This window comes from Dendrobates tinctorius, unplaced genomic scaffold, assembly GCF_039654945.1.
Source record: "Dendrobates tinctorius isolate UK_male_01 unplaced genomic scaffold, ASM3965494v1 ptg000006l, whole genome shotgun sequence".
Lineage (NCBI taxonomy): Eukaryota > Metazoa > Chordata > Amphibia > Anura > Dendrobatidae > Dendrobates > Dendrobates tinctorius.
The window spans coordinates 6,777,894-6,802,586 of record NW_027361674.1 but is presented as its reverse complement, the minus strand read 5'-3'; the positions used below and the strand labels follow the sequence as shown (position 1 = coordinate 6,802,586).

Below are 24,693 nucleotides of genomic sequence, written 5' to 3'. Positions count from 1 at the left end.
ACCAAAGCCTGAACTTCCACAGGAGGGAAAGACAAGTACGGAACGTAGGAGTGAAAGGGAACACAGAGGACGTGGGTTAGAGGAAGAACCCTGCCTAGAAGTTCTAAGCGCAAGGCCGGGGCCCGATCCCCGAGGTTGTATGGACACTAATGGTTCTGCAGCAGACACCGGTGGAGAAGTGTGCTGTAAATGCACTACTCCCATCTAAGACTTGAGGGCACAACAGCAACACGGATAGAGAGCCGGGACTCAGGAGTAGAGAGTCCCCGAAGCAGGCTACAGCTGTATGCCGTACAAGTAGAGTTCTTGGGAACATCTGTCAGGAGGAACTCCAGTGTAACTCAGTACTAGGAGATCTTCACACTTAAAGGCGCTATAGAGGAGACGTTCAAAAAAGGCACATGAGTTCGTGGAGTGTTGGAAGGGAGCATTCCATCTTGCCTGGAGGTTGACTGAGTCCCTGACCTGGAGGACACGGCACAGAAGCGGGCACTACAGACTGTGAGTAAAGCTTTGGAACTACATACCCTGGTGTCCTCCATTCCTTCCTGCGTTCGTCTGCCTGGCAATGCTGCATCCCCTGCGCCAAACACTACATCATCTAAGTATATCCTTATCTACTCTGCCCTGGGACAGCAGCCCTGCCTGTGGAGGCCTATAACATCATTGCTGCACCACACCATCTGTCCCGGAGGATCTGTCTGCAGCGTCGGCTTAACACCTCCCTTGCCGAACACCATAGGTGGCGTCACGAACTATTCATCTAACTACATTCCACCATTCACATCTTCCTATTACTTGGGCGCCCAGGGCCACGGTCCGGGTCACCTCTGCTGTGAAACATCCCACCGATACCGGCCCAATACCGAGTACCCCACGGCCCTGGGAAGGTGACCCATATAACTAAGGACCCACTCACATGAGCGTATACTACGGCCGAGTGGTATACGATCAATAGCATTCAGCCCATTGTTGTTCTATGAAGCTGTGACATATGTCAAATCGTCATAAGAAAAAATAACAGGAGAAAAAATTGCAGCATGCTGCAAGTGGCTCCAGAATTCAGATCACATACTCCCTTACAAGTCTATGGGTGCATGTGAAACATTGTCTTGCACTTGGATGTCATCCTAGTGGAGTCCAACATTTCCGGACTCAGACAATGGACAAGATGGAGAAATTATGTTCTCTATCTTCTCCGCACCTTTGATACGATTTTCTCATATGAGAGAATCTGATCACAGTAAGATGACACTCTGATCAAACTCTGACAGACTTTCTTTGAGATGAGCGTTATTAGCATAGTAAAAGAAGGAGAAAAAAGTTCCAGCACCAGGCGTCTCTTCATTAAAATCTTCTATATTTTAGTTTCATGTCAAGAAGAAAAAAATCATGCGGGGACGCAGCTCCTAAACGCCTGACGTGTTTCGAACAAAGTTCTTAGTCATAGGCATATGAGCAATACATAAAAACATCCTTATATACCCACTAGATAGAGGCCCGATGCTATCGCATCGGGAGGGTGTCAATGTCACGACGAGGGCAGGCTTTGCAGCGGTAAGAATCTCTCCCCCCCATGTGCTCATCCACCTATTCACTTTCTCTTTCCACATGTGCTGACTTCTCCTGTCTGTGCTCTCTTCTTTGACTTGTCTACCCCATGTGCTACCCCCTTGTCTGCTGTCTCTCTTCTGTGCTGTGCTGTCCCATTTGAGCTGTCTCCCCCCTGAGCTCTGTCTCTCTCCCCTGTGTATGACCATGTACAGAACATACCACAGCTCCTGGGTAGGGGAGGAAGCAAAAGACAATACTGACATTACAGCAGGAGATCACAGAGGATACATTTTGTGGGGTAAAATATTGTTTAAAAACAGTTAGTGAAATATTTTACCTCACAAAATGAATCCTCTGTGATCCCCTGCTGTAATATCAGTATTGTCTTTTGCTTCCTCCCCTGCCCAGGAGCTGTGGTATGCTCCGTACACGGTCAGACACAGACAATTTTTAAAATTAACTTTGGGTTAGCTGTGTTTCTTTTGTTTTTTTTGTTGTTGCTGCACTGGATGTTCTTGTAGCAGATGGCTCAGCTGTGATACACAGCACCCATAGGCTACACTGGATGTTATTGTAGCAGATGCTCAGCTGTGACACACAGCATACATAGGCTATATTGGATGTTATTGTAGCAGATGTCAATCTGTGACACTCATCCCACATAGACTACATTGGATGTTATTGTAGCAGATGCTCAGCTGTGACACACATCATGCATAGGTTACATTGGATGTTACTGTAGCAGATACTCAGCTGTGATACACAGCGCACACAGGCTGCACTGGATATTATTGTAGTAGATGCTCAGCTGTGACACATCATACACAGGCTGTACTGGATGTTATTGCTTTTTTTTACATAGAGTTGCTATACTGAGTAAGTAGAGATGTCTTTTACAAACTTCTTTTGTGTGGACAAGGAGGTGTTAATCTGTGTAGGCGTCATGATTTCTGGTAGGCTGTGTCACATTTGATTTTGTAATGAATGTAAACCAATCATGTCAAGTAACAGGTGTACATGGTTTTACTTAATGGAATTGGTATATATGGATATTTTTAAGTATTGTTCATATGCCTATGACTAAGAACTTTGTTCGAAACGTGTCAGGCGTTTATTGAAGATTTTAATGAAGAAACGACTGGTGCTGAAACTTTTTTCTCCTTCTTTTGCTATTGCTAATGACTAGTATCCAACCACTTGTTCCTGGCACCTGTGTTCATCTGGATTCCGGTGAGGCACAACTAATCCCTTTCCCTGTTCCCAGTATGATGTGTTATTAGCATAATTGGACCAATTCTTTTGCATGAGAGAATCATTGCTCGTGTGACCCCGGCCTTCCAACTGCCCTGTGGACAGATTCTACCACATGAGCTGTGGATCTTTGCATCTCCTCCAGAGTGACCATGAGCCTCTTCTCTAATAATTTCTCTTCTTGGGATGTCCATTTAGGTGGACTGCCATGTCTTGGTAGGTGTTCAGTTGTGCCTATCCTTCCATTTTTGGATGATGGATTGAACAGTGCTCCTCGAGATGTTCAGAGCTTGGGATATTATTTTACAACCTTACACTGCTTTACTCTTCTTCACAACTTTATCCCTGACCTGTCTTGTGTGTGTTTGTTTTTCATGATGCTGTTTGATTCCAAAAGTTCTCAAACAATCCTCTGAGGCCTTCACAGAACAGCTTTAGTTATACTTAGAAGAAATTATACAGAGGTGGACACATTGTACTAATTATGTGACTTCTGGAGGCACCTCTTGAGGTTTTATTTAGTGGTATCAGACTACAGGGGCTGAACACAAATTAAGTCACAATTTTCAGATTTATATTTTTAAATCTTTAGAAAACCATGTATCATTTCCTTTACACTTCAGAAATACTTGTTACTTTGTGTTGGTATATCACATGCAATCCCAATAAAATACATTTGTTTGTGGGTGTAACGTGAAAAAATGTGGAAAGGTTCATGGGGTATGAATACTTTTTCAAGGCACGTTATACAGCTGGGTCACACCTAACACCACTTATGGAGCTGGGTTCCAACCCAACACCACTTATATAGCTGGGATCCCACCTAACACCACTTATATAGCTGGGATTCCACCCAACACCACTTATATAGCTGGGATCCCACCCAACACCACTTATGTAGCTGGGATCCCACCCAACACCACTTATATAGCTGGGATCCCACCCAACACCACTTATTTAGCTGAGATTGCACCCAACACCACTTATATAGCTGGGATTCCACCCAACACCACTTATATAGCTGGGATCCCACCCAACACCACTTATGTAGCTGGGATCCCACCCAACACCACTTATATAGCTGGGATCCCACCCAACACCACTTATTTAGCTGAGATTGCACCCAGCACCACTTATATAGCTGGGATTCCACCCAACACCACTTATATAGCTGGGATCCCACCCAACACCACTTATGTAGCTGGGATCCCACCCAACACCACTTATATAGCTGGGATCCCACCCAACACCACTTATTTAGCTGAGATTGCACCCAGCACCACTTATATTGCTGGGATTCCACCCAACACCACTTATATAGCTGGGATCCCACCCAACACCACTTATGTAGCTGGGATCCCACCCAACACCACTTATATAGCTGGGATCCCACCCAACACCACTTATTTAGCTGAGATTGCACCCAGCACCACTTATATAGCTGGGATTCCACCCAACACCACTTATATAGCTGGGATCCCACCCAACACCACTTATGTAGCTGGGATCCCACCCAACACCACTTATGTAGCTGGGATCCCACCCAACACCACTTATATAGCTGGGATCCCACCCAACACCACTTATTTAGCTGAGATTGCACCAAGCACCACTTATATAGCTGGGATTCCACCCAGCACCACTTATATAGCTGGGATCCCACCCAACACCACTTATGTAGCTGGGATCCCACCCAACACCACTTATATAGCTGGGATCCCACCCAACACCACTTATTTAGCTGAGATTCCACCCAGCACCACTTACATAGCTGTGATTCCATCCAACACCACTTACATAGCTGGGATCCCACCCAACACCACTAACATAGCAGGGACTCCACCCAATACCTCTTACATAGCTGGGATCCCACCCAACACCACTTCCATAGCTGGGATTCCATCCAATACCACTTTTATAGCCGGAGTTCCACCTAATGCCATTTTGTAAGGCTGCGGACTTGCCCAACTCCACTTGTAATGCTAGGGTCCCACAAAGCAGATGACATGCCATAGCCAGGCGTTAGGTTGGGGTCTAGCTGTAAGGATCCAGTTTGTTCGTATAGTTTTAACTTTATCTGGTTCTAATTTTATTCCAAGAGAGAAGCGGATGAGGAGCGGGCGGCTGCTTATCTCTGTTCCTCTATACCAATAACTATCAGAGAGTGACTTTATAATTAAATGCCAGTAGTGACATAAGTCATCAAATCTGACTTAAGGTTTTTGTCCTGAAGTGCAACCTTGAGATGCGTTGACTGCTAAACCTGTTCAGAATGTACATTTTTAAAAAATTGGCAGACATCCTGGATCTTTCAGCAGCGCATGTTTGACAGGTATTTTCCTTCACAGGTTCAACATCTTCCTCGGTCCATGAACCCGTGTTCTGCTGCAGCTGATTTAAGTCGTTGTCCATGTAGATATATTGCAACCCCATCAGGTGAGTTAGCACCTTATGAAGAAATGTCCAATGACAGCTGTTATACCTTACAAAAAATGGAAATCTCTCACCCAAAGCTGCAGCTCACAGGACAACCAAGGAGAGTCTCATCATCCGGTGCATCAAACGAGACAATCCTCATCAGGTCTGAATAGGGTAGAGGCAGGAGCATTAGCCCTATAAGGCCCTATGGGTCAGTATACATGGCCCTGAACACCCCATAGGGCAGTCCACAGCTCTCCCTCAGCTGGAATAGCCCTAGGTAGTCCTGCCTGCCTCTCTATGTGTTTCTCCTTTTGGGTCATCAGGGGAGGACATATGCATGCTTTAGATCAAGGCTGAGTGTCCACTGCCCACACTACTGTTACTTAAAAATGGTGCCAGCTGAGGAAGAGCTATGGACTGCCCTTGTTAGGGTGGGAGTTATGGGGTTCAAGGCCATGTAGACTGACCCATAGGGCCTTGTAGGGCTAATGCGCCTGCCTCTACTCTATTCAGAACTGATGAGGATTATCTCCTTTGAGGCACCGGATGATGAGGGCATCCTTAGTCGCTCTCTGAGTTGCAACATTGGGTGAGAGATTTTAATTTTTTGTAAGATGTAACAGCTAACATTGGACATTTCCTCGTGCACTTCGTATACATCTTTTATATACACTATATACAGCATGACCGCAGTCATTTTCAGGTATCCATTGTGAAGTACTGATCAATGCCTCTTTTTTTAGACCTATATGCGACCCCTGTCGTTTTTGGGTCTATGTAAGGCATTTTCACTTTTATTCATTTTATTTATTATTAAAAGTTAAGTTTTATCTTTTCTCACCAAGCTACCATTACATTGATTTTGTGAGATTGAGAAATATTAGATAACCTGGGTCCTGAGTCCTTGTGATCTTGTGCGTATTTCGACCACATTCATTTGGCTAACGACTAGATAACAACTATACAGGGAAGAGGGGGCTAGATCTCTGGAACGGAGAGGCTCAGGAACAAAAGAAAAACACTGGATTCAGGAGAACGGCGGCATTTACAGCAGAGAAAAAAAATCGACATTTATGGAAAACAATGAGACCTCTTTACGTTACGATGAGCCATATTTGATGACGTGACACTTGCATTAAATAAGTTGAAACATTGCAATCTCCTGCTCTTCTAATTGCACAAGAGAACAAGTAACTGGGGAAGTAGATAGGGAACCTGGTAAGGCATGTGCCAAGAGACAGAATTGAATAGTTTTTTCTATCCTTTTTATTCCATTACAAAATAAGAAACCTATGAGAAATCGATAACCGCCGGGTGCTAGCACCTTTTTATTTTTTTCTGGCTTTTCTAAGGAAACCAGTTATCTTTATATAATGACCATATCACTGATGTTCAGTGTTACAATAACAAATAATGGAAATGTTACATTTGCATGGGTTTTAATTATGTCGAGGTTATTCCACAGCTGAGATAATGAATCTGCAGAATGGCTCATTCCAAACAAGTCATCATTCACATCAAAACAATTATTCCTAATGTATTGGACGGCATCTGACTAAATGTGGGCCATTTGGGTGGGAGCTTTCGAATATTATTGACTGGGGCACCATTAAAATTAATTACTGCCGATGTAATAGTAGAGGAGTAATAAGTCATAAGAGTTGTAATAGGAGGTGAAAAATCCTATTTATACACCTACAGCTGTGGCCAAAAGTATTGACACCCCTGCAATTCTGTCAAATAATACTCAGTTTCTTCCTGAAAATGATTGCAAACACAAATTCTTTGGTATTATTATCTTCATTTAATTTGTCTTAAATGACAAAACACAAAAAGAATTGTTCTAAAGCCAAATTGGATATAATTCCACACTAAACATAAAAAAGAGGGTGGACAAAAGTATTGGCACTGTTCGAAAAATCATGTGATGCTTCTCTAATTTGTGTAATTAACAGCACCTGTAACTTACCTGTGGCACCTAACAGGTGTTGGCAATAACTAAATCACACTTGCAGCCAGTTGACATGGATTAAAGTTGACTCAACCTCTGTCCTGTGTCCTTGTGTGTACCACATTGAGCATGGAGAAAAGAAAGAAGACCAAAGAACTGTCTGAGGACTTGAGAAACCAAATTGTGAGGAAGCATGAGCAATCTCAAGGCTACAAGTTCATCTCCAAAGACCTGAATGTTCCTGTGTCTACCGTGAACAGTGTCATCAAGAAGTTTAAAGCCCATGGCACTGTGGCTAACTGCCCTAGATGTGGACAGAAAAGAAAAATTGAAAAGAGATTTCAACGCAAGATTGTGCGGATGTTGGATAAAGAACCTCGACTAACATCCAAACAAGTTCAAGCTGCCCTGCAGTCCGAGGGTACAACAGTGTCAACCTGTACTATCCGTCGGCGTCTGAATGAAAAGGGACTGTATGGTAGGAGACCCAGGAAGACCCCACTTCTTACCCCAAGACATAAAAAAGCCAGGCTGGAGTTTGCCAAAACTTACCTGAAAAAGCCTAAAACGTTTTGGAAGAATGTTCTCTGGTCAGATGAAACAAAAGTAGAGCTTTTTGTGCAAAGGCATCAACATAGAGTTTATAGGAGAAAAAAAGAGGCATTCAAGGAAAAGAACACGGTCCCTACAGTCAAACATGGCGGAGGTTCCCTGATGTTTTGGGGTTGCTTTGCTGCCTCTGGCACTGGACTGCTTGACCGTGTGCATGACATTATGAAGTCTGAAGACTACCAACAAATTTTGCAGCATAATGTAGGGCCCAGTGTGAAAAAGCTGGGTCTCCCTCAGAGGTCATGGGTCTTCCAGCAGGACAATGACCCAAAACACACTTCAAAAAGCACTAGAAAATGGTTTGAGAGAAAGCACTGGAGACTTCTAAGGTGGCCAGCAATGAGTCCAGACCTGAATCCCATAGAACACCTGTGGAGAGATCTAAAAATGGTAGTTTGGAGAAGGCACCCTTCAAATATCAGGGACCTGGAGCAGTTTGCCAAAGAAGAATGGTCTAAAATTCCAGCAGAGCATTGTAAGAAACTCATTGATGGCTACCGGAAGCGGTTGGTCGCAGTTATTTTGGCTAATGGTTGTGCAACCAAGTATTAGGCTGAGGGTGCCAATACTTTTGTCTGGCCCATTTTTGGAGTTTTGTGTGAAAGGATCAATGTTTTGCTTTTTGCTTCATTCTCTTTTGTGTTTTTTCATTTAAGACAAATCAAATTAAATGAAGATAATAATACCAAAGAATTTATGATTGCAATCATTTTCAGGAAGAAACTGAGTATTATCTGACAGAATTGCAGGGGTGTCAATACTTTTGACCACCACTGTATGGGGGAGATTTACGAAGGATGTTGCAGTTTACACTAGTCTTCATAAAAAGCTTGTGTGAGAGGTGAGCTGGTGTAGATTGGCAAAAAATTTCAAAAAGGGTCTTTCCTGAACTGTTCCCTAAAGGCTGGAAGCTAAAATTGTCTATGATGTCTTGTGTTGAAGGATTACGCGTTTTCTTGGAGCTAGGAGGCCGAGGCCAAAAACCTGATAACATGCACTGTCCCTCTGTAACGGGGAGTGGGGAGGTAGCTCTGGATGAGAAACCTGTCTTTTGCATCTTAGCATGCTACAGAAAAACGGGGTCTTGTTTCGGTTTGTGTGAACAGCCATGTTTCGGTTATTGACACCTCCTAGCTATGCCTTGCCATGCGTGGTGCAGCTATGGCTCCATATGACCCCATGATAAGGAAACCACACCTGTTCATAAAAACAAAGTCTTGAGAACAGCAGGAGATACAGCTGTCATGTTCCTTTGTACAATGCCATGGTGCATTTCCAATGGATGCGAACAGCATCAAAGTTGTTTAAATTAAAACTATTACAATTACAGAATTGCAGTTTAAGTCGGGGACCTCCATCCTTTCCTTGTGTAGCGCCACTTAAAGCCATGCTCTGTCCTGTGACCACTATCCTGCAGCCCACATTTCGGGAACCACGTAATGATGCACCTCTGACTGTCACCTTACTAAACGTGCCCCCAGCCTTGCTGACTGTCTGACATTAGACCAGCGCTTCCAAGACCTGGCTGACACTTATCCGTTCCTCAGAGACACTTTTTTTATAATTTTTTAAAGACTCACAACGAAATCCAGGTTAACATAATAATTGAAACCAGACAAGTAGACGAATACAAGCAATACAACTTAACTCCCGACCAAGACAATCGTCCATGAGTCCTTAACATCCGGGGACCGGGTAGTAAAGGTCAATGACCCAATTCAGAGGGTCTTTGATTTTTTAACTTTTAACAAACAGTATAGAAAAGAAAAGACAGAGCAGAGGAAGAAGAAGGCTCAGAGACACTTTTAACTACTTCCTAACCCTTCTAATAACGTACAGGTTCCCAATCCTCCTCCCCACTAAGGGCCAGCCTTACAGTTAACCTACTTCCCAACTTTTGAAGAACAGAAAATGGGACAAATCATGCGGCGTGTCTAGTGCGTATCTGCAAATACGCCTGGCCACACTCCAATCTATGTCCACTTACCATGTCTTTCTTCCCTGGCCGGAGATGTCGGAGGGGTGGTGGCGGTGAGGGACATTCAGCAGACGCCTGAGACTGCAGGGCGCAGACCCAACTTCAGGACTGTCCACTGTAACCAGGGAACTCAGGTTAGTGCTACCTGGCAGCTGGATGGGAGGTCGCAAATCTAACCTTCTGGTGTCCCCGGCGCGGCTTTACTTCACCCAGCGTCCTGCTCATCTCTAGTTGGGACCTGTGGATTATATTTTGTTCCTCCATTCACAGTCTGAGCCGCCAGAACTTTCTCATCTTTATGTAGCTTCACTATACGACAGCTGACTTTGTGTCTGTAAGGCCATGTTCACACGAAGGCCGTGTTCTATTAAAAAAAATGTTAAAAACTCTGCTTCATATCTGCCCCAAAATCGCATCAAATAATCAGGAAAATGCTTAAAAGAGACGCAGAAAACACGCAGTAATCAGAGAAGATTGTATTTGCGCTGTGTGATGCTGATGCCTGCAGAAAAAAAAGCAGTAGAAAGCATGCAGCATTTATGTTACATGTGAACACTGCCTCAGCGTTAGTTTTTTATTACATTTTCTATGGGTTTAATTGAAAAATATCAATCACGTCATTTTTCTCCTATCTTTTTATGGGGTATGTAAATAAATCCTTATAATATTGTCATAGAACAATCCTAAAGGAAAAAAGGGTCATAGACACCATAGCTATAATTGATCGTGGTGCTTAAACATTAACTATTCAACAATTCACATGTAGAAAAGGGCTATACGACATACAGTATTATAACAAAGAGAGACAGTAGAATTAGCATACTCTTGACACACTGATAGCAACACCACAGAAGAAATGCTCGCACAGGCTTCCAGTATCTGTTTCAGGTGCTGCACATCTCGTATCTTCACAGCATAGACAATTGCCTTCAGATGACCCTAAAGATAAAAGTCTAAGGGTGTCAGGTCGGGAGACCTTGGTGACCATTCAACTGACCCACGATGACCAATCCACTTTCCAGGAAACTGTTCATGTAGGAATGCTCGGACCTGACACCCATAATTGATGGTATGGTGTGGTATATGGGGTACAAAGATAGTGGGGCCATTCTTCATCAATGGAAACCTCAATGCCCTCTGGATATCTGAAATTGCTACATGATGATGTGTTGCCCTCTTTATGCACTGAAGCGTGAGCACTTATGCACTGAGTTTTTCCAGCAAGATGATGCACCACCACATTATGGGTCCAAGCATTCCTACAAGGAATCTGACTCTCTTAAGGCCCCTTTACATTTAGCGATGCACCAGCAATCCCGACAACGATACGACCCGGTCAGGATCGCTGGTGCATCGCTAGATGGTCGCTAGTGAGCTGCCACACAGGCAGATCTCACAGCGATGTAGCGACGCAGCAGGGGTCGTTACTTATCTTTCAGATGCGGCGATCCTGACGTCCTGCCACTCGCGTCCACGCATCGCTCGTCGGCGCCAGCAGGAAGCAAGCGTCCGACGAGAAATGGAGCTGCACGATCTCGCGCGATCAGCGACAGACAGCGGGGGAGCCGGTCGGAGGTAAGTATCACACATAGCGATATCGCTGCTGCATCACAAAATCGGTGACGCTTTAGCGATATCGCTATGTGTAAAGGCCCCTTTAGACTAGCATTTCTTCTGCGGTGTTGCTATCAGTGTGTCAAGAGTGGGAGAAGAGGGTTGTATTGACAATCCAACACAATGGGAAGCACTTTGAACACATTTTATACATGGGCATAAACTTGTAAATAACTCATGAAATAATAAAGTTATGTTAAAACCAAGCAAACTATTGCTTTTCTTGTGAAATTCTCAATAAGTGTGATGTTTCACATGACCCTCTTCACATTGGAAAAAATAAAGTTGGATCCAAAATGGCCAACTTCAAAATAGCTGCCATGGTCACCACCCATCTTGAAAAGTTTCCCCCCCCTCCCATATACTAATGTGCCACAAACAGGAAGTTGATATCGCCAACCATTCCAATTTTATTTACAGTAGGTGTATCCATATAAATGGCCCACCCTGTATTTTAACTTTTGCTATTCTTTCTCTGTTTGGACAGGCTTCCATTGCAATATACACTGTGTGCAGAATTATTAGGCAAATTAGTATTTTGATCACATCATCCTTTTTATACATGTTGTCCTACTGCAAGCTGTATAGGCTTGAAAGCCAACTGCCAATTATGTAAATCAGGTGATTTGCATCTCTGTAACGAGGAGGGGTGTGGTCTAATGACATCAACACCCTATATAAGGTGTGCTTAATTATTAGGCAACTTCCTTTCCTTTGGCAAAATGGGTCTGAAGAAAGATTTGACTGACTCTGAAAAGTCAAAAATTGTGAGATGTCTTGCAGAGGGATGCAGCAGTCTTGAACTTGCCAAACATTTGAAGCGTGATCACTGAACAATCAAGCGTTTCATGGCAAATAGCCAACAGGGTCGCAAGAAGCGTGTTGATAAAAAAGGCGCAAAATAACTGCCCATGAATTGAGGAAAATCAAGTGTCAAGCTGCCAAGATGCCATTTGCCACCAGTTTTGCCATATTTCAGCGCTGCAACGTTACTGGAGTATCAAAAAGCACAAGGTGTGCCATACTCGGGGACATGGCCAAGGTAAGGAAGGCTGAAAAATGACCACCTTTCAACAAGAAACATAAGATAAAATGTCAAGACTTGGCCAAGAAATATCTTAAGACTGATTTTTCTAAGGTTTATTGGACTGATGAAATGAGAATGACTCTTGATGGGCCAGATGGATGGGCCCGAGGCTGGATCAGTAACGGGCAGAGAGCTCCACTCCGACTCAGACGCCAGCAAGGTGGAGGTGGGGTACTGGTATGGGCTGGTATCATCAAAGATGAACTTGTGGGACCTTTTCGGGTTGAGGATGGAGTGAAGCTCAACTCCCAGACCTACTGCCAGTTCCTGGAAGACACCTTCTTCAACCAGTGGTACAGGAAGAAGTCTGTATCGTTCAAGAAAAACATGATTTTCATGCAGGACAATGCTCCATCACATGCATCCAAATACTCCACAGCGTGGCTGGCCAGTAAAGGTCTAAAAGAAGAAAAAATAATGACATGGGCCCCTTGTTCACCTGATCTGAACCCCATAGAGAACCTGTGGTCCCTTATAAAATGTGAGATCTACAAGGAGGGAAAACAGTACACCTCTCGGAATATTGTCTGGGAGGCTGTGGTGGCTGCGGCACGCAATGTGGATCGTAAACAGATCAAGCAACTGACAGAATCTATGGATGTAAGGCTTTAGAGTGTCATCGTAAAGAAAGGTGGCTTTATTGGTCACTGATGTTTTTGTTTTTGAATGTCAGAAATGTTTATTTCTAAATTTCGTGTCGTTATATTGGTTTACCTGGTGAAAATAAACAAGTGAGATGGGTATATATTTGGTTTTTATTAAGTTGCCTAATAATTCTGCACTGTAATAGTTACCTGAAAAAACAGATATCCTCCTAAGATAGCCAAATCTAAAAAAAACCCACTCCAACTTCCAAAAATATTAAGCTTTGATACTGTATCTATGAGTCTTTTGGGTTGATTGAGAACATAGTTGTTCAATAATAAAAAGAATCCTCTCAAATACAACTTGCCTAATAATTCTGCATGCAGTGTAGTCTTTTGGGACCTTGCTCCAGATCCCTTCTGATATCCTTTTTGACCTGTCTGAACTCTTTGTCATAATGTGTACTTTTGGAGGGTGTATTCCTCAAAATTACTTTGATGCGTTTAGCTGTATCTTTCACTGATAATCTTGCCACAAATGGCATATCTATTGATGTCACATACATTTTATTTTATGTTATCTTGTCATTTTATTGTTTTTGTATAATTTACACTGTTCTGATGAAGGTCTAAACAGACCGAAACGTTAAATTGTGTATTGCCAATAAATCTGTTATAGGTTCAAACTACCCAGAGTACCAGGTTTATTGCTAATGCTCAACAATTCACAAACCTCAACATTCAGACTTATATGAACAATAGTCTGTCTCTTGACCTTCTGAAAATATACATATGGCATAATTAACCTCTTAGTGGCCGAGCCAATTTTGACCTTAATGACCAAGGCAAATTTTACAATTCTGACCACTGTCACTTTATGTGGTTATATCTCTGGAACGCTTCAACGGATCCCACTGATTCTGAGATTTGTTTTTTTGAGACCTATTGTACTTCATAATAGTGGTAAAATTTCTTCGATACGACTTGCGTTTATTTGTGAGGAAAAAAATGGAAATTTGGCGAAAACTGAAAATTTTGCAATTTTCAAACTTTAAATTCTTATGCCTGTAAATTAAAGAGTCATATCACACAAAATAGTTAATTAATAACATTTCCCACACGTCTACATCAGCACAATTTCTAAAACAGAATTTTTTTGTTAGGAAGTTATAAGGGTTAAAAGTTGATCAGCAATTTCTCATTTTTCCAACAAAATTTACAAAACTATTTTTTTGGGTCCACATCACATTTGAAGTGAATTAAAGGGATTTATGTGACAGAAAATACCCAAAAGTGACACCATTCTAAAAACTGCACCCCTCAAGGTGCTCAAAACCACATTCAAGAAGTTTATTAACCCTTCACGTGCTTCACAGGAACTGAAGCAACGTGAAAGGAAAAAATGAACATTTAACTTTTTTTTTTTTCCACAATTTTACTTCAGAACCAATATTTTTTTATTTCCACAAGGGAAAAAGAGAAAATGAATCACAACATTTTGTTGTGCAATTTCTGCTGAATATGCTGATACCCCATATATGGGGAAAAACCACTGTTTAGGCACATGGCAGGGCTCGTAAGGGAAGGAGCCGTTTGACTTGTTCAACACATAATTGGATGGAATTGAGAGTGGACGCCATGTCGGGTTTGGAGAGCTCCTGATGTGCCTAAACAGCAGAAACAACGGACCCCATTTTGGAAACTACACTCCTCAAGGATTTTATCCAGGGGTATATTGAGCATTTTGAGCACACAGGTACGACACAAAATTTGATAACATTAGGTCATCATATTGAAGTTAATTTTTTTCACAAAAATCTTGCATTAGACCTGAATTTCTCACTTTTGTCAGAGATTACACCAAATAGTGGACCCCTATATTTATTTACCCACTTTCTTACGAGTACGGCGATACCCCACATGCAGTCAAAAAGTTCTGTTTGGACAAATGACAGAGCTTGGAGCGTAAGGAACAATATTTGAATTTAGGAAAACAAACTTGTCTGAAAGACGGCGGGCACCACGTCACATTTGCAGGGCCCCTAAGGAGCCTAAACAACAGAAACTCCCAACATCTGACCCCATTTTGGAAACTACACTCCTCAAGTATTTTATCCAGGGGTATATTGAGCATTTTGAACCAACAGGTACAACAGCATTTGATAACATTAGATCATCATATTAAAAAAGTTATTTTTTTTCACAAAAATCTTGCTTTAGCCCCAAATTTCTCACCTTTTTCAGAGATTACACCAAAAAGTGAACTCCACAATTTGTTACCCACTTTCGTGTGAGTGCAGCGATACCCCAAATGTAGTCAAAAAGTTCTGTTTGGACAAATTTGGCTTTATTTGAAATAGATATTTGCAGAGCCTGTGTGGTTTAAGAGCAACAGAAATCCCCCATAAATGTCTTTTTTGTAAATTATACCCTCTAATATATTTATCTAGAAAGGTATTGAGTAATTTGATACCACCATTTTCATGCAGTTGATGCAAGACAAGTTTGAAAATTTGCAATTTGCATTTTTTCCACTGTCTCTTTTATGATTCTTTTTTGTATATTCTGAGGAACACACCTCAAATTTTATTTCACTAGTTTTTCAGTGTTCAAAAGTACGGTACATCCAAAATGGCACCAATGTGAGTACTGGACACATAGCTTTGTCTATGATAATAAATGGCACACCATTTGGTCTTTAGAGTAAAATTGAAGAAATTCCAGGACCTATTCAAAGTATACAGAGACATTGAGCAAACAAGAAAATCCTTCCAGGAATTATTACTTACAGAGGGAGGCATGTTTCTAAAAACATATTGGTTGATTATAAAACTTGGTCTTTCTAACAAAACAGTTGTCCTGCATTTGCGTATATAGTAGCAGGAAGAATAAACTGTACTGGAATGAAGGGCAAAATGTGGAGGAAAATGCAGCCAACTATGTGCCAAAGCTGAGCTTGTTCCAAAGATGAAATAACACCAACTGGGCTGGAATGACACAGACTTTCAGAGAATGGTCATGCAACATCCGTTTAGCTCCATCAATATGAGAGATGAATGTGTCAATAGATGTGGTACACCATAGCAAGCTCCCCATGCCAAGGTAGGAACCGCTATATGCACAAAACAACCAATCCCCAACAGAATCCGTAAAGTATTGTCTGGTACCAGAGGTTCGGCAAGAACCATACAGTAAAGCCCATAGTGTATAAGTACGGAACATCCTCATTATTAGAGGATATTAAAAATATATACAGTGGGTATGGAAAGTATTCAGACCCCTTTAACCCTTTTAACCCCTCCCGACATGCGCCGTACTTTTACTGCTCTGCGGGAACTAGCACTGATCGTGGGCATTTAACTCCTCTGAAGCCGCTGTCAGTACTGACAGTGGCATAGAGAAGAATCTCGTAGGGAGCAGGCTCCATGCGCTCTCCCACCGGAACAATACGATGCGATTGCGCTGTTCTGGTGGGCTCCATGGAGACCCCCAGCTCCAAGATGGGCGTGGGGTCCTTCCAGGTCCTGCCGGGAGGTGGCTTGCGAGCGCCTGCTCAGAGCAGGCACCGGCAAGCCACCTTCACTGCCTGTCAGATTGCTGATCTGACACTGTGCTATGCAAAGTGTCAATTCAGCGACCTGGCATGATATAGTGCTGTCCCAACCTGGGACAATGCTATAAAGTTAAAAGAAAACAAATAGAATGTGTGAAAATATATATTTTTTTAAATCCCCAAATAAAGAAAAAAATAAATATTTTTCGAATAAATCCATTTATTTATGTAAATAAAAAAAACAATAACAGTACACATATTTGGTATCGCCGCGTCCGTAACGACCCACTCTATAAAACTGTCCCACTAGTTAACCCCTTCAATGAACACTGTAAAAGAAATAATAAAAAACGACGCAAAAAAAATGCTTTATCATCATACTGCCGAACAAAAAGTGCATTAAAACGCGATCAAAAAGAAGGATGTAAATAAAAATGGTACCGCTGAAAATGTCATCTTGTCCCTTAAAAACAAGCCATCATACAGAGCCATCAGAAAACTAAAAAAATTATAGCTCTCAGAATAAAGCGATACAAAAATAATTATTTTTTCTATAAAATAGTTTTTATTCTGTAAAAGCGCCAAAACATGAAAAAAAGATATAAATGAGGTAGCGCTGTCATCTTACTGACCCGAAGAATAAAACTGCTTTATCAATTTTACCACACGCGGAATGGTCTAAAAAAAATTATAAAATAAAAAAAGCAATTCCTGAATTGCTGGTTTTTGTTCATTCTGCCTCCCGAAAATTGGAATAAAAAGCGATCAAAAAATGTCATGTGCCCGAAAATGGTACCAATATAAACATCAACTCATCCCACAAAAAAACAAGACCTCACATGACTCTCTGGGTCAAAATATGGAAAAATTATAGCTCTTAAAATGTGGTGATGCAAAAACTAATTGTTGCAATAAAAAGTGTCCTTTAGTGTGTGACAGCTGACAAACATAAAATTCCCCCGCTATAAAAACCCACTATAAATAGTAAAGCAGACCCTTTCTCACCCCCTTAGTTAGGGAAAAATAATAAAATAAAAAAAATGTATTTCTATTTTCCCGTTAGGGTTGGGGCTAAGGTTAGGGTTGGGACTAAAGTTAGGGTTGGGATTAGGGTTTGGATTAAGGGTGTGTTAGGTTTGTAGTTAGGGTTGGGATTAGGGATAGGGATGTGTTTGGGTTAGGGTTCGAGTTAGAATTGGGGGGTTTCTACTGTTTAGGCACATCAGGGGCTCTATAAGCGCGACATGGTGTCTGATCTCAATTCCAGCCAATTTAGCATTGAAAACTCAAACGGTGCTCCTTCCCTTCCGAGCTCTGTCGTGCGCCCAAACAGTGGTTTACCCCTACATATAGGGTATCAGCATACTCAAGACAAATTTCTTAACAACCTTTGGGCTCCAATTTTTCCTGTTACCCTTGGAAAAAAAAATTGGGGGCGAAAAGATCATTTTTTGTGAAAAAAAATTATTTTGGATTTTTACGGCTCTACATTATAAACTTCTGTCAAGCACTTGGGGGGTCAAAGTGCTCACCACAGATCTAGATTAGTTCCTTATGGGTTCTACTTTCCAAAATGGTCTCACTTGTGTTGGATTTCCACTGTTTAGGCACATCAGAGGCTCTCCAAACACGACAAAGCGCTTGGATTCAATTCAGCCAATTTTGCATTGAAAAGTCAAACCGCTCCTTCCCTTCTGAGCTCTGCCATGCGCCCAAACAGTGGTTTACCTGCATATATGGGGTATTAGCGTATTCGGGACAAATTGTACAACAACTTTTGAGGTCCAATTTCTCCTGTTACCCTTAGTAAAATAAAACAAATTGGATCTGAAGTAAATTTTTTGTGAAAAAAAGTTAAATGTTTTTTTTTTTTTTTTTTAAACATTCCAAAAATTCCTGTGAAGCACCTGAAGGGTTAATAAACTTCTTGAATTTTTTTTTGAGTACCTTGAGGGGTGCAGTTTTTAGAATGGTGTCACTTTTGGGCATTTTCTGTCATATAAGCCTCTCAAAGTCACTTCAAACGTGTGAGGTGGTCCCTAAAAAAATGGTTTTGCAAATCTTGCTGTAAAAATGAGAAATCACTGGTCAAATTTTAACCCTTATAACTTCCTAACAAAAAAATTATATTTCCAAAACTGTGCTGATGTAAATCAGACATGTGGGAAATGTTATTTATTAAGTATTTTGTGTGATATGACTATCTAATTTAAGGGCATAAAAACTAAAAGTTTGAAAATTGCAAAATTTTCAAAATTTTTGCCAAATTTCCATTTTTTTCACAAACGCAAGTCATATCGAAGAAATTTTACAACTATCATGAAGTACAATATGTCATGAGAAAACATTGTCAGAATCACCAGGATCCGTTAAAGCATTTCAGAGTTATGACCTCATAAAGTGACAGTGGTCAGAATTGTAAAAATCGGCCTGGTCATTAAGGTGAAATTAGGCTTCGTCTCAAAGGGGTTAAATTTTTCACTCTTTGTTTCATTGCAGCCATTTGGTATATTAAAAAAAGTTCATTTTTTTCTCATTAATGTACACTCTGCACCCCATCTTGACTGAAAAAAAACAGAAATGTAGAAATTTTTGCAAATTTATCAAATGGAATCTGTCACCCATTTTCGGCCTATGAGCTGCGGCCACCGCCATCAGGGGCTTATCTACAGCATTCTGTAATGCTGTAGATAAGCCCCTGATGTAACCTGAAAGAGAAGAAAAGCAAGTTAGATTATACTTACCAGGTGGCGGGGTCAGGTGCGGTGGGTGTCACGGATGACGTCCTCCTTCTAACTTCTGCCGTGACTCCTGCGCATGCGTACTTTATCTGCCCTGCTGAGGGCAGAGTAAAGTACAACTGCGCAGGAGCCACGGCAGAAGTAAGAAGGAGGACGTCATCATATGAAGATGGGAGGCCCCGGACTGGACCACAAAGCCCATCGGACAGGACCGGATCCCCGGGTGAGTATAATCTAACTCGTTTTTCTTATCTTTCAGGTTACATCGTGGCTTATCTACAGCATTACAGAATGCTGTAGATAAGCCCCTGATGGCGGTGGCCGCAAATGGAGTGACAGATTCCCTTTAAAAAAGAAAAACTAAAATATCACATAGTCATAAGTATTCAGGCCCTTTGCTCAGTGTTGAGTAGAAGCACCCTTTTGAGCTAGTACAGCCATGAGTCTTCTTGGGAAATATGCAACAAGTTTTTCACACCTAGATTTGGGGATCCTATGGCATTCTTCCTTGCCAATCATCTCCAGTTTTGTCAGGCTGGATGGTGAACGTTGGTGGATAGCCATTTTCAGGTCTCTCCAGAGATGCTCAATTGGGTTTAGGTCAGGACTCTGGCTGGGACAGTCAAAAATTATCAAAGAGTTGTTCTGAAGCCACTCCTTTGTTATTTTAGCTGTGTGCTTAGGGTCATTGCCTTGTTGGAAGGTGAACCTTCGGCCAAGTCTGAGGTCCAGAGTACTCTGGAAGAGGTTTTCATCCAGGATATCTCTGTATTTGGCCGCATTCATGTTTCCTTCAATTGCAACCAGTCGTCCTGTAACTGCAGCTGAAAAACATCCCCATAGCATGATGCTGCCACCATCATGTTTCACTGTTGGGATTGTATTGGGCAGCTGATGAGCAGTGCCTGGTTTTCTTCACACATACTGCTTAGAATTATCACCAAAAAGTTCTATCTTCGTCTCATAAGACCAGATAATCTTATTTCTCATAGTCTGGGAGTCCTTCATGTGTTTTTTAAGCAAGCTCTATGCTTTCATATGTCTTGCGCTGAGGAGAGGCTTCCATCGGGCCACTCTGCCATAAAAGCCCGACTGGTGGAGGGCTGCAGTGATAGTTGACTTTGTGGAACTTTCTCACATCTCCCTACTGCATCTGTGGAACTCAGCCACAGTGATCTTGGGGTTCTTCTTTACCTCTCTCGCCAAGGCTCTTCTTCCACGATTGCTCAGTTTGGCTGTTTGGCCAGGTCTAGGAAGACTTCTCGTGATCCCAAACTTCTTCCATTTAAGGATTATGGAGGCCACTGTGCTCTTAAAAACCTTGAGCACTGCAGAAATTCTTTTTTAACCTTTGGCCAGATCTTTATCTTGCCACAGTTCTGTCTCTGAGCTCCTTGGCCAGTTCCTTTGACCTCATAATTCTCATTTAGTCTGACATGCACTGTGAGCTGTGAGGTCTTATATAGACAGGTGTGTCACTTTTACAAATCAAGTCCTATCAGTTTAATTAAACACAGCTGGGCTCCAATGAACGAGTAGAACCGTCTCAAAGAGGGTCACAATGAAATGGACAGCATGTGACTTAAATATGAGTGTCTGAGCAAAGGGTCTGAATACTTATGACCATGTGATATTTCAGTTTTTTAAAAGATTAGCAAAAATTTCTACATTTCTGTTTTTTTCAGTCAAGATGGGGTGCAGAATGTACATTAAAGAGAAAATAAAATGAACTTTTTGAATTTACTAAATGGCTGCAATGAAACAAAGTGAAAAATTTAAAGGGGTCTGAATACTTTCCGTACCCACTGTAAGTACTGTAATATAAATGGAAACACAAGTTTTGTGTCGCAAGACATAGTTTTAAAAACAGTCAAACTAAGATAAATGGCACTTATGGTGATAGTATTGTTTTTTTTTATTAATGAGTATTGTAGTATTCAGTCACCATGTGGTGGTAATATGTGGTCTGGTCTTGGTATGGCTGTATTTGTTCCTTGTATGTGACTGCTCTATAGGCCTTCAATGACACCCACCAGAAATAACCTCCCACAGTGTGTCATTGAAGTTCCTTTACAGCAGCACTGCTGCTTGAGAAAATTCTCATGTTGTAGTGCTGCCATAAGTCACAGGTGAACTCCTGTGATCTCCGGCGGAGTGATACAGCGCTGGAGCCTCTGGAAAGCGGTCGCATCTGCTGATGCAGCTGCTCTCCACGGGAGATCAATGTGGGACCCTCGTTATTAATGGGATTACGGTGGAAAGGTGAATATAGGTTGCTTTATTATTTTAATTTTTTACAGGTGATCGATGGCTTTGGGTGTACGGTGAGTATGTACTCGTACTCTATGTTATGTGTTGTTTGTTATGTGTATGTACTGTATGTTATATGTTGTATGTTCTGTATATGTTTTTTTTTTTTCATTCACCACATTAGCCGGATGATGGGAATACTGCTTTCCCATCATCTGCTAATGCTGTCACTGTAGCGAGCATAGCCAGATGGGACAAGTAGTCCCATCAGACTATGCCTGCACAGAGCCCCACACAGTGCCCGCACAGGCCTCACATAGCGTCCCGCACAGCCCGTCACATGCCGCACAGAGCCCGCATAGGCCCAGCACAGGGGTCCTGCACATCACCGGCACAGGCTCGGCATAGCCCCGCACACACACAGCCCCACAGACCCCCGCACACATTCTCCGTCCACACACATTCTCCACCCACACACATTCTCTGCCCATTACTCGCATTTCCCATAGGCTCACATTGGACTCGCTACTCATTACGAATACCCGAGTATTAGGAGCTACTCGTAACGAGTACAAGTCCAAGTGTTTCACTACTCACTCATCCCTAGTTGGTTTGATTTGAAACGCCTCATCCCCAACCACAACAAACGGCATTCTGTATTCGGAAGAGGTTGTGGCTGTGGAAAATTGAAATCATAACCATATAAACTTTGGCCCATGAATGAGTTTTTGAAAGTCTGGGAGTCATTTCCTCGTCCAAATGAGCCAACGTCCATGGCGACAAATCGAAAGTCAGCATCTGCAATTGCCATGAGAACAATCAAAAAGTATTTTTGTAATTGAAATACTCGGATCCGCTTCCAGCTGGTTTCATAATCCGAATGTGTTTGCCGTCTGCAGCCCCCAAACAGTTTGGAAAATTGCAGATGTCCAGAAATTTTGCAGCATTTCCAGCCAGAGTTCAGTTGTGGGTTGGGAGAGGAATAAATCATGCAGATAGTCACATGAAACACGACAGGTGTCTCCAACAATCCCAGAAAGGGAGAACACTCCAATCCAGAATTGAAAATTTAGAGATGATAAGGTCTCTCCAGTTGCCAGGAATCTGCCGAACAGAAAATGGGAAAAAAAAATAAGTACATGGCTTTTCAAACAAAAATACTAACGATGTGTTTGTTTTTCAAAATTACGTACCTCAGGGTCACCAACAGACGTTCCTCCGCAGGAATTGCTCGACATAGCTGAGTGTCCTGCCTGGTGATGGATCCTCAGACACATTGCAGCAAGTCATCGAAGCTCTGTTCCGACATCCTCGTGTAGTCAAAACAATTTGCAGGTTTTTACGCAACTCGGTGTACAACGAGAAGTAGGCTCCACGACTCTCTCGGACTTCTACAATGGGGTGTTGCCAATAGCGACGATGACATCTTCTCTGTCTTTCTCTTCTTCTTTCTTCTTCACAAGCCACAGCAAAGGCAACAGCCAATTTCAATTGCAAATCAAGATTAATAAGGAAGCTCTCCACGCTAAGATCCATCTTGCAGCTGGATACAGCAGCAAAAGACGAGGATTTCATCAGTGCAGTGTGTCTATATATAGAAATCCCAAGAAACATGCACTTTGGGTGTCTGGTGTCAAGGAAACTCTACTGGAAAAGCATTTTGAAATATCGAACACATGTGCAGAAACAACGCAAACGCATACAGACGCATACACACGCATCGGTTTTTTACCGTCATGCCTAAGATGATGAGAATAAAAAACGCTGCGTAAACATGCGTTTTTGCATGCGTTTACGCATGCAGATGATACGCTGCGCACAGAGACGCTAATGTGAACTTAGCCTTACTTTCTGGCTGTGCAGGCTCTGATTGTCTCAGGCACGCTGGGTCCTAGTGCCCTCATTGCATTTATATGGACACTTCCTGGTCCTGCCTCATTGCCTGCCAACTTTATCAGTAAGCCAACGGTCAGTCCGAGGATTGCGATACGATCCTCGCATGAGTTATATGTCCGTCTGTCTGCCCCCTAAGGCTGGTTTCACATTAGTGCTTTTTATGCGCACGCACGGCCGGGGGTAGCTCTGCCCCCGAGCCGGCTCTCTGCCCGGCGTGCCCGCCCCTTGCTTGTAGCGCCGCCTCCTAGCGCACAGCGGCGCCTGCGATCGGCGCACCCTATCTTTAGCATAGGGTGCGCAGATCGTGCGCAGGCCGTGCGCTAGTTGCGCTTTGACCTGCGCTGCGCACTTTTGACGGTGCGCCGTGCGCGCCAAAATCCGAAAAGTTTGATTTTGGCGCGCACGGCGCACCGTCAAAAGTGCGCAGCGCAGGTCAAAGCGCAACTAGCGCACGGCCTGCGCACGATCTGCGCACCCTATGCTAAAGATAGGGTGCGCCGATCGCAGGCGCCGCTGTGCGCTAGGAGGCGGCGCTACAAGCAAGGGGCGGGCACGCCGGGCAGAGAGCCGGCTCGGGGGCGGAGCTACCCCCGGCCGTGCGTGCGCATAAAAAGCGCTAATGTGAAACCAGCCTAACAAGTATAAAAATACAGTAACCACGGGCTGCATTCTATGTCATAATAATAAATTGCTTATTATGAAATTATTAAGTTATTAAAGGCTCAGGATAAATGTCTGCAGTCACTCTGAGGCTACAGACTGCCAAATCATGATGGGGTGCGCCTGCAGTCGTTATTATTACTATTATTATTTATTTATATAGCACCATTGATTCCATGGTGCTGTACATGAGGAGTTACATACAAATTACAGATATCACTTACAGTAAACAAACTTACAATGACAGACTGATACAGAGGGGAGAGGACCCTGCCCTCTCAGGCTTACATGCTACAGGATGGTGGGGAAGGAGACAGTAGTAGGTTGCAGCAGTTCCGGTATTGGTTGAGGTGATATCTCCGGTAGTGGTGAGGAGGTAGCGGGGTTATTGCAGGCTGTAGGCGTTCTTGAAGAGGTGGGTTTTCAGGTTCTGTCTGAAGGATCCGAATGTGGTTGATAGTCGAACATGTTGGGGCAAAGAATTCCAGAAGATGGGGGCTATTCGGGAGAAGTCTTGGAGGCAGTTGGGTGAGGAGCAAAT

The 24,693-nt window shown here is 42.7% G+C and overlaps 1 long non-coding RNA gene across 1 annotated transcript in view; it reads left to right on the top strand.

Moving 5' to 3' along the window:
• LOC141085178 (uncharacterized) overlaps window positions 1-23,622 on the top strand; it is a 131,676-nt gene extending 108,054 nt beyond the window's left edge. The window contains exons 3-4 of the long non-coding RNA XR_012231225.1: window positions 5,154-5,241; window positions 22,795-23,622. This is a non-coding gene — a long non-coding RNA (uncharacterized lncRNA). The remainder of the gene's footprint in view (window positions 1-5,153; window positions 5,242-22,794) is intronic.
• The last annotated feature ends 1,071 nt before the right edge of the window (window positions 23,623-24,693 follow it).